At 47.6% G+C, this 10,600-nt stretch overlaps 1 pseudogene; it reads left to right on the top strand.

The window, feature by feature from the left end:
* The first annotated feature begins 6,353 nt into the window (after positions 1–6,353).
* Positions 6,354–8,023, top strand: LOC124977140 (eukaryotic translation initiation factor 3 subunit L-like; annotated as a pseudogene).
* The last annotated feature ends 2,577 nt before the right edge of the window (positions 8,024–10,600 follow it).

Here is a 10,600-nt window from a genome sequence, read left to right as displayed (position 1 = left end):
ACCCAGTCCAGCTGCGATACCTTGGCTGAACTTGAGTCACCCTCCTAATAAAAATTCCATGTTCCATCAGCAGAATGTTTCCATCCCAATTAGATCAATTTTCTCTAAGTAGCAATAAATGTGTTTTTCTTTCAGAGGCCAGCCCGACACATTAAGCAGGCTTGGGGCAGCCATTCCCCAGGCCGCTGGCTCCGAGTGCGTGGGGTCAGGGGTCACAGTGCCGCCGCCTCCAGCTCATTAGTGGGACCCATTCATCTTTGCTGGGGACACCAGCACTCAACATGGTGGCAGGGCTCAGGGCGGGGGGTGTGAGCAATTCATCAGAGACTCTGGTTTGCCTGAGACAAGAACAGAAAAGCAGGTCTGCTTTAGGTCTACAGGAGCCCCAGGCCCGGTAGCTGAGGACTGGAGTTGTCTGGTTAAAGGTTAACCTGGGCCAGGATGTCTGTCTGTGGGGGCCACAGACACCATGCAGAGAATGAAGGGTCAAAGCAGGCCCCTTTCAGATGCACCTGGCTCCTGTCTGCTAACAGAACTTCTCTTCCTGCCAACTCCCCAAATCAACCCTGAAATTCATCCACACAAGACCTGCAGGGACTTCCTGTGGCCCAGGAACTCGCCTGGAATAGTCCTTTGATTTGCAAATCCAGATACTAGGAATGAAAGCAAATGACATCCCTGCCCTGTGCCTTCCTGCAGTAGCTTAGCCAGAGGAATGAGAACCCCTCCTTTCTACAGGAGTACAAGGGCCCACGCACACAACTGTGCCACCCTGAGCCGGGCGGAGCCACAGCTGGCACGGAATTCCCAGAGGGCGTTGTGTCAGTCTGCTGGGGATGCTGAGATGAAGCATCACACACGAAGTCACTTCAACAACAGATATTTATCCTCTCACAGTTCTAAGGCTGGACGTTGGAGATGGAGGTGTGAGGCAGGGTGGGGTGGGGTGGGGTGGGGTGGGGGTAGGTCTGTTTCCTCTGAAAGCAGAGAGGGAAGGAGGCGCTCCAGGCTGCTCTCTCTGGCTACTGATAGGTCCTTGACTTGGGGTGTCATGACTCCATCTTCATATGGTGTGCTCTGTGTGTGTGTGTGTGTTTGCGTCCAAAGTGACCCTTTTAATAAGGACACTGGTAACATTGGATGAGTAGCTCAACCTAGGCCTCAATGACCTCATCTTGACTACTTACATCTATACCTGTTTCCACAGTCACGTCCGGAGGTACTGAGGGTTAGGACTTCAACATGTGAATCTGAAGGGGACACAATGCAGCCTATAACACTCCCACACTGGGCCTCTGGAGATGCAAGCCCCTGGAAGCTAGATTTAATGTGTATACAGCCCCCACCAGGCCCAGTGCAAGGTGCCAGGTGCAGGTGGAGGGATGAGCTAGCACCTGTCCCATGAGTGCACAGGTGACATGGGAGATGGGTGCTGATCAGTCACCGGAGCAAAAACCCAGTTCCAAGCTGCAGTGGCTGATTTGAAGCGGAAGCATGATCAGCTACAAACAGGCAGAACAAGGTCCCACTTGAGGTAAGAGGTAGCGCTAGGGTGACCACAGCAATTACATAATCGTTCTCAGATCCCCTTGGGCTGTTCAGCCCACCCCCACCTCAGCCCTCCTGTCCTGACCTTCTAGGCTCTTGATGCCCCCAGCCCCCTCCCAGCCTGATGCCTTTCCTGGAAGCTGAATTAATGGCATCTGAGCCACCTGGCCAAGAAACAGAGCTTGGGGTAACCTTTTCTACGAGCCCCGGAGCCTGGCAGAGGTCCCCTTGATTTATATGGCCCCTGGCCATACTGTCCTCCCCCATCAGACAACTCCTCCCTCAGCCTTCCTGGCTCCTGCAGCTCCTGCTGCAGCTCAGTCCACTCCCAGACTCCAGACAATGTCCAGCCACCCAGGGCCCCAGTGTCACTCCTCAGGAATCGTCACTGACCTGACCCCCACAGTTCCCCTACCCCCAAACATCTCTCAGCACCCCAGCCACAACTGAAATTAATAAAGAGTAACAAAATGAACTGTTCTGTGCCTTTCTCCCACGGAGACTGTGAGCTTTATAAGAACTAAGACAACTTTCTCATTCCCCTCGATATGCCAAAACCCACCCTCTGCCTGTGACATAGTTGTGTTATGTAAACACGAGCTGCAAAATAAACAAAATAACGGATTATTTAATCCACCTCCTGCTTCTACCAAAACCACAAATTGCCCACAGGCATCATCCAAGTCAGAGCCACTCCCGAGGGTAAGAGGAGAGTGAAGATGAGGAACCAGAGGGGTGGTGTTCGGAGTGGAAGGAGCAACTCCAGCAAAGACAAAAGGAGGAGGAAAACACAAAGTGGGTCTGGAGAAGGAATGGTGAGCATCTAGATTTGACCAAGGCCCAGCCTTGCAGAGCCTCAATGCTGAGCCCTGGTGAACATCACAAGGTGCCACTGAAGGATCTGAGTGGTGGCATGAGCCACCAGAGCTGGGCTGTGCTGACAGGGACAGCAGTTAGAGCAACAAGACAGTGCAAACTGTGAGACCAGAGCTCCAGGAAAACCGTGAGCTACAGGGAAGTTTCCAGAGCTGTCTCACAGGCAGAGCAATGGAGGTCACCGAGGAAGAGCAGGAAGAAAGGAAGAAATGGCACTGAATCCAAGGACAGCTATAGTACAGGTAAGAGAGTTTCAGGGGAGGCAGCACAATCAGGAAAGCAAAGAAGGACGAGAGGGCAGAGGAAAGCCAGAGGCTGGGCGTGCCGGGGGGGAGCGCCCCTCTGCTCACAAGTGGGTCGGAAAGCTGGAATTCCAAAGCCTAACCCATCAGGGACCAGCTGCACACCTGAGCAAGTGACTGCACCTCCAGTGGTCTGTTTTCTCACCTGCGAGTTGGAGCTGGAGAAAGCCTGCTGAGAAAAGAAAAGAATGTGCTCCATGGAGATATTTAGCATGAGTCCCAGCCACAGCTGCTGCCTGGCCTTTCAAGTCGCCCAGTCCTGGTATAAAGTAGCATTTCCCAACCTTCACACCATGGGCACTTGCAGTTAGGTACATTTTTTATGTCCACATGCACTGGATGCTTAGCAGCATCCCTGGGAAGCCAAAAGGTCTCCTGGTGTTGACAAATGTCTTTCCCCTGGGGGAACAAAATCAGGCCCCGTCAAGAACTACTTGTGTAAACCTTGCAGGAAAGCTGTGTGCATTGTCTCCTACTGCCTCTTTTCCCAAAAGGGCCCTGCGTGCCCGCGCCCTCTGCATTTAATCAACACACATTCTTCAAAGGCTTCAACGCCAGCCTTCTGATGGGCCCTGAAAAGAGCACCTAACACAACAGTGATCCTGTTCCTAGGGATTTTACAGATGGTGGTGAAGACCATTTTGCAAATTTATAGTAGGCAGGATAATGGCCCCCAAAGATGCCCATGTCCTCATCTCCAGAACCCTTGAATATGTTGCCTCACATGGCAGAAGTCACTTTGCAGATGTGACTATTAAGGATCTTGAGAGGGGAAGGTTATGCTAGATTATCTGGGTGGGTCCAGTACATTACAAGAGTCCTTTTAAGTGTAAAAGGAGGCAAGAGGGTCAGATTCCCATGTGATGACAGATGTAGTTATCAGAATCATGAGGTAATGATGCTACACTGTTGGCTCTGGAGATGGAGGAAGGGGCCATGAGCCAAGGAACATACTAGGAGCCTCCAGAAGCTGGAAAAAACAGGGGGATGGATTTTCCCCTTGATCTTCCCAAATCTCTGCCACCACCTTGATTTCAACCCAGTGGGGTGCATTTCACACTTCTGAGCTCCAGAACTGTAAATTAATAAATCTGTGCTGTTTCAGGCCACTTAGCTTGTGATACTTATTACAGCAATTATAAAAAACTAACACACGGTTGCATAATTAAACACAAGGATCTCAGAGAAAGGCACAGGATGTCATGTGTGATCATAGGTTCACACCACCCACAAATAGCCAGCCAAGAAGGCTGAAATTTAGCCCACATTCCACTTGCCAAGCCACAAGCCCGCATAAGGACTGAGAAGTTTCTGGAAAAAGAAGGCAGTTTTCTAATGCACTCACAGGCACTTTCCATTTGCCAGAAGATATGACCACTCGGGTTGGAAAAGGGGACTTTTCCTAATTTGCACAAAGGGGCTACGCAGATAACGGTGGCCCTAGCAGGACACTTCGACTCTTCCAAGGGAAATCAGGGATGCCAGAGGAGGCAATGTCTGAGCCAGAACCTAAACACGTGCAGAAGGAAGGGAGAGGCGTCATAAGGAAAGAGGACACCACGGACGTCTGAAAAGGCCCAACGCACTTGGAGAAAAGGAAGAAGTTCCACCCAGCTCCGTCACAGGCATATGGCAGGATGATGTGGAGGTGCAGAGTTCACTTGGAAGAGGTGCAGAGCTGAGAGGTCCGCTGGACATTCACGAGGAGGTGGCTAGGAGGTGGCCAGGTGCCCGTGTCTGAAGTTCAAGCAAGAGGTCTGGGCTGTTCCACTGGCCCCCTGAGGCCTCTCCAGGGAGTCTGGCTCCCCACAGCCCAGCACCGAGACTTCTGCCCTGCAGCTCTGAGGGCGCCTGGCTGTTCCATCATGTGCTTTTAGGGTCTAGGAGTGAGCCTGTCCCCGCAGTGGCTCCGCTTCCCAGCACTTAACTCCAAGACAGGTATTGATGGTGCCCTGACCTTCCCTAATATATTGCCACAAGGTGACATGGGCCAGTCCTGCAGTCCCAGTCAGGCCACCGCCCCTCCCTGGGCCTGAGCAAAGAACAAGAAAAAACCATCAAGCTGGGCATAAGGTTTGCAATACAAATGGCAGTAAGTTGTTTTCGGGAGGCGAACGGGCCCCCACAGACTAATGGCTTCCATGGCTTCCTCCCCTCCCTCCCGGAACCCCCTCCAGAGCTGTCCCAGCTGGAATACTGCAGTCGCTCCAGCCACCCCCACCCAGCCCTTTTGCTGACAGTATAACCTTCAGGAACCTGAAATTCCTGAGTGGTCCCCAGAGCTCAATGCATCTTGAAAGAAAATTTGTGTAATGTCATTTCAGGCTGTCCCTAATCCAGAATTATTGAGGGGGGGCTGGGACCTGGGAATTGCCTCTGACACTTGACAAATACTTGGCTTTGTGTAAATGGACAGGCTCCTGAAATAACTGCCTTTGGATGTCACATGAAGAGAAATTAATTCTTTATTAACTTCCGCAATGATAATCTAATAAACCCATCGGGCCTTCAGGCCCCAGCATTTAAAGAGCTTGGTGGTTTGGATGCAAATGTCTCCCGACCCCATTTTGTCGGGAATATGTTCGTGCGGAGGAGGAATAATCAGCTCTAGAGGTCAGATGTCAGCTCAGGGTCAAATGGGTGACTTTCATGGCTCCATACGGACCTGAGATTCAGGAGGCTCAGCTATCTCAAGGACCAACAGCTGTTCTGGATTTTCTGGGATGGACTTTCATTTCAGATGTTATGTCCCTTTGTTCCCAGAAGAATTTTTTATTCTCTTCAGATTTCTCTTCGGATGATTATCTCTGGTTTTCACTCACATTATGAGACCACAGTAGCAATCACCAATCAGTGCCTACGGACCAGTCACCCCAGATGCCCTCCATGTGCCAGACATGGGACTACAAGGTCTCTGTCCTCGGGGCTTCCAGTCTAGTGAATTGGCAAATGACAAAATTAGTTATAGTTATAAACTGAGGGAAATGCTATGAGGACAAAGAATATCTTGGGAAGTGGACCCTGTGTGTGTGTATGTGTCCCGGTGTGGGCAAGTAGCCCAGCCAAGAGGTCTAGGCCCAGTCTGTCTGATGAGGTCCAGGCCATATCCCTGCCAGCAACCCTGATAGAAACAGCATCCGAACACCCCTACTGACGTCAGGAAGAGCAGGAGAAGGAGCTGACAGGGGCCACAGAGGCCTTCTAGGGCAGGAAAATCAGAAACACCCAGAATGCCAGGGGCAAAAGATCCCAGCCTGATCTGAGGCTCCACCCCCTACTGGCTCACCTCCAACAACAGGACACTTACTACCACCCAAGGAGGACCCCAGGAAACTAGGCAGCCCACACATTCCTCTTGAGCAGGCCAACGTGTGTGTACATGCACATGGGCACACATATACACACACACATATAAAATTAGAGCATGATAAAGACATACCACAGACTAAGGAGGAAGTGAAGAATTATTCAATCCATGATACTAGATCAGTGGATCCCGTGTGGATTTTAAAACTCCATAAAAACCAAGCAAGAAAACTGGGGTGGGGGGAAATGTAAGTGAATGGCATTTGAGAGTAGGGTAAGGATTTTTAAGCATAAAAATAATGGGAAAATATCATCCTCCTTTCGCCCTTTCCCATGGTGTTGGCCAGCGCCGCAGTCATGTCTTACCCAGCTGAGGACTATGAGTCTGAGGCTGCTCTTGATCCCTATGCTTACCCTGGAGACTACAATATGCACACAGGGGATCCAAAGCAGGACCTTGCTTATGAACATCACTATGAACAGCAGACCTATCAGATGATCCCTGAAGTGATCAAAAACTTCATCCAGCATTTCCACAAAACTGCTTCGGATTTGATTGGCCAGAAGGTATATGAACTTCAGGCCTGTCATGTTTCCAGCGATGTCATTGACCAGCAGGTTTATGAGATCCAGGACATCTATGAGATGTCCAGTTGGACCAAGCTGACTGAAAACTTCTTCAAGAATGCCCCTTGGCCTGAGGCTGAAGCTATTGCTCCACAGGCTGGCAAGGATGCTGTTTTCCTGATTTTGTACAAAGAATTATACTACAGGCATATATAGGCCAAAGTCAGTGGGGTACCCTCCTTAGAGCAGAGGTTCAAATCCTACAACTACTGCAATCTCTTCATCTACATTCTGAATACTGATGGGCCTGCTCCCCTTGAACTACCAACCAATGGCCCTGGGATATCATCGATGAGTTCATCTACCAGTTCCAGTCATTCAGTCTACCGCTGAAAGACTGCCAAGAAGTCAGAGGAGGAGATTGACTTCCTTGGTTCCAATCCCCAAATCTGGAATGTTCACAGCGTCCTCAATGTCCTTCATTCCCTGGTAGACAAATCCAACATCCACCGGCAGCTGGAGGTGTACACAAGCGGAGGTGACCCCCAAAGTGTGACTGGGGAGTATGAACGGCTACTTCAGCCAGGTGGGCTTCTGCATCGACACTCCCTGTTGGGGAATTACTACCAGGCCATCAAGGTGCTGGAGAATATTGAACTGAACAAGAAGAGCATGTATTCCCAGGTGCTGGAGCGTCAGGTCACCACATACTATTACCTTGGTTTTGCATATATGATGATACGCCTCTACCAGGATGCCATCCGGGTCTTTGCCAATATCCTCCTCACATCCAGAGGACCAAGAGCATGTTCCAGAGGGCCACGTACAAGTATGAGATGATTAACAAGCAGAATGAGCAGCTGCACATCTTGCTGGCCATTGCTCTCACCGTGTACCCATGTGGATTGGCGAGAGCATCCACCTGCAGCTGCGAGAGAAGTACAGGGACAAGATGCTGCGCATGCAGAAAGGTGACCCGCAGGTCTACAGGGAACTTTCCAGCTCTTCCTGCCCCAGGTTCCTGTTGCCTATAGTGCCCAACTATGACAACGTGCACTCCAATTACCACAAAGAGCCCTTCCTGCAGCAGCTGAAGGTGTTTTCTGATGAAGTTCAGCTGCAGGCCCAGCTCGCCACCATTCACAGCTTCCTCGAGCTCTACACCACCGTGCCCGTGGCCAAGCTGGCGGCTTCCTGGACCTCACAGAGCAGGAGTTCCGCATCCAGCTTCTTGTCTTCAAACACAAGATGAAGAACCTAGTGTGGACCAGTCGGCCTCCGAGGTTGACTCCGACATCCATGAGGACATGATCCACATTGCAGACACCAAGGTCACCAGGCACTATAGGGCCTTCTCCATCCATCAGATACACGAATTTGGAGAGCTTAGTCGAACCCTAAAGAAGATGGGACAGAGACCCTAAGGACATTCGGACTCAGGTCTGTTGCAGCCTGTTTTGATTTTGTAGGTGTGTTTTGTCACCATGAAGCCTTTACCCAGATCAGTCATCAGCTGAGTTGAACTCCATTCAAACTAAGAATGGAAATGCTGTAAATAGGTCTCAGTAAAGAAAGAAAAAGAAAATATCATGAAGGAAAAGATAATAAATACAATTACATAAATTGTTTTAAATTTTAAATAGACTCAGGCAAGATAATTAATACAACTCTTTAAAAGGGGTAGAGGTCAAGGTGCGTGAATAGCTCACCCTGGAGGGTGCTCGCCCAGCATGTATACATGCCCGGGTTCAAATCCCCAGCACCTCGGAGAAAAGTGGTAGAGGTCAAAGCAGATAATTCACAAAGGAAGATATACAAACAGACATTATTACCTCATGTACATGTATGACTGTATGACTGACGTGATCCTACAATATGTACCATCAGGAAAAATGAGAGATTACACTCCACTTATGTATGATCTATCAAAATGTATAAATGCATTCTACAACAAATTAGAACATGTTAAAAATTAATAAAAATAAATTAATTAAATACAAGTCATTTGGGGGAATGTTAAAAAAAGTTCAATCATGTATATAGTCACAGAAAATAAAAGGGCAACAAGATGTTATCATTCACCTATCAAACTGACTTTTAAAAATCGTAGTGATATTCAGTACTGAGGCGGGACCAGACATGTGCTCTCTCACATTGCTGGCAGAGGTGCCAGTTGTTACAATCCTCCTGAAAATCAGTTTTCTATTACGTATTGAGAACTGTAAGAGTCTTTATCCTGGATTCTTCACACAATGAGCTTGGTTTCTAAAATGAGGGAGAGAGATTTACAAGATGTATCAGCAAAATGAAAACCGTGGACTTTTGTTTGGATCCCTCTTCAAAGAAGTTACCCCTAAGAAGACATTTTGAGATAATTGGAGAAAATTGAACATGACAAATATTAGATGATACTAAGGAATTATCGTTCTTTTTGTAGGTGTGCTAATGGCGTTCTGATCATGTTTTTAAGTAGTTATTTTACCCATTCGAGAAGTAAAACAACTTTCCAGGGGAAATGATACAACATCTGGGATTTGTTTTAAGATAGTCCAACAAAACAGAGGGAAGGGCCACCTAAAACATCATTGTCAGAATGCTGGGAACTGTTAAAGCTAGTAATTATAAGGGGACAATTGTACCATTCTCTTTTGTGTATATTCAAAGGGTTTTTTTTTAATAATAAAAGCATTTTTGAAACATCAGTTAAGCCAGTCATACTCTGAGATTCTATCCTGAGAAAATTATCAAAAAAAAAATCAACAAATCAAAAAGCAAATAAAAAAATTAATTGTAAACAAAATATCCCACACAAGTTATGGTATAGCCAAAGAATGGAATACCAGGCCACTGGTATAAAAACATACTTTTAAAAACACATATTGGCCTTTGAAAACTACTCATTGTTAAGTTGGGGGAGGAAAAGCAAGAAACAAAATTGTATATCCACCATGATCCCAATTATCTTAAAAACGAATATATTTGTACAGAAAAGAAAGGTCAAAATGTTAACTGTGGTCATCTTTGGGAGATATAATTACAAATTATTTCTATTTGCTTCTTTAAACTTTTCTGTAGGCAAGAAGGTGGAAAAAGTGTAATTATCTTAAGGGCTAGTGCCAAAATTTCCTCTTAGGAAAAAAAAAATCCATCTTTGGAAAAACACCTAGACAAGCAGGATCCTTGAAGGATCAACCCCAGGGGGAAATGGATGCCAAGTCAGATTTCCCTGGGTAGCCATACAGGGCTAAGAATCAGGGAGGGAAAGCAAATGAAAGCCACCAAAAGACGCATGGTCTCCTGGCAAGTGGGAATGGCCTCCACTTACATCATGAGAGCTCATTGCACCTGGAATCTAGACAGGCGATGTTTCTTTTCCTCACCCCAACTGACATAGCATCAACCTGCATGTTCTAAGGTCCCTACAATAAGCAGGAACTGTTCTACAATCAAAAGGAAGAAAAGTTTTGTTTTTCTTTCCTAAGGAAAACAAAGCCATCTCTATCTCACACCAGAATCCTCCTCTCTAGAGTCCCCTCACCCCCATGGTTCCCCTCCTGAAACCATCCAAACGAGTCATCTCCATCTCTCACCTGCAGCCTAGGTAATTTAAAGATGGCATTCCATTCTTCTGTCTGCTGTAACTCTGATTTTGTGTCCCCGATATTGTCATGATTCTGAATCTCCTCCCCAGGTGAAGCTACCTTCTCTAGATGGGCTCCACTGGACTTTGATCTTGTTTAAATTATAGTACACACACCTGAATGCAGCAGATCTGACCAGTTCAAGGTAAGAGGTAACTGTGACCTCTGTCCAACTAGGTTCAATACTTCTAATAATGTGACCTTGAACATTAAATGTTTGTTGAGTCCTATTGTTTCAGTTATTAAGTTGTTGTCTACCAGCTTCAACCCACCCTGCTATCTCTGCTTTTTGATGCCGGAGCTGGGGCTCTGCAAACCAAATTTCTCCCGATCAGAAGGCTCCACATCAGGCTTTGCCAC

This window comes from Sciurus carolinensis, chromosome 2 (genome assembly GCF_902686445.1).
Source record: "Sciurus carolinensis chromosome 2, mSciCar1.2, whole genome shotgun sequence".
NCBI classification, from domain to species: Eukaryota; Metazoa; Chordata; class Mammalia; order Rodentia; family Sciuridae; genus Sciurus; species Sciurus carolinensis.
The sequence above is the reverse complement of the archived record's forward strand: the minus strand, read 5'-3'. Positions and strand labels throughout refer to the sequence as shown.